General features: G+C 37.5%; 1 pseudogene; it reads left to right on the forward strand.

Moving 5' to 3' along the window:
• LOC121939808 lies at positions 1-91 on the forward strand (annotated as a pseudogene; the record flags this gene model as incomplete).
• Between the last annotated feature and the right edge of the window lie 242 nt (positions 92-333).

The raw sequence follows: 333 nt of genomic DNA on the forward strand, positions 1-333 counted from the left end.
GAGTAATGATTCAGTTCATATGCTCTCTGTCATTGATGACCGTTCTTAGCTTCCTGTGGAGCACAGAAGAAGAGAATATGATCAGAGTGGTAGCAAATGTATGTGAAAAAAAACCATAAGTTAAAGTATCAAATAACATGTGCCTGTTAATTGCTGTGTATTCTCCAATACTTGTTGTTAGCTGGCATGAATGACAGAAATACTATGAATGATGTAGAAAACACTGACACCGGATGTTTTGGCAGATATAGTGGCTTATAAGACTGGAGTCTGAACACCACAGCCGCTCACTGATATCCATTATTAAAGTCTCATCTATGTGCAGTTAAAGTT

Source organism: Plectropomus leopardus, unplaced genomic scaffold, assembly GCF_008729295.1.
Source record: "Plectropomus leopardus isolate mb unplaced genomic scaffold, YSFRI_Pleo_2.0 unplaced_scaffold61588, whole genome shotgun sequence".
Classification (NCBI taxonomy): domain Eukaryota; kingdom Metazoa; phylum Chordata; class Actinopteri; order Perciformes; family Serranidae; genus Plectropomus; species Plectropomus leopardus.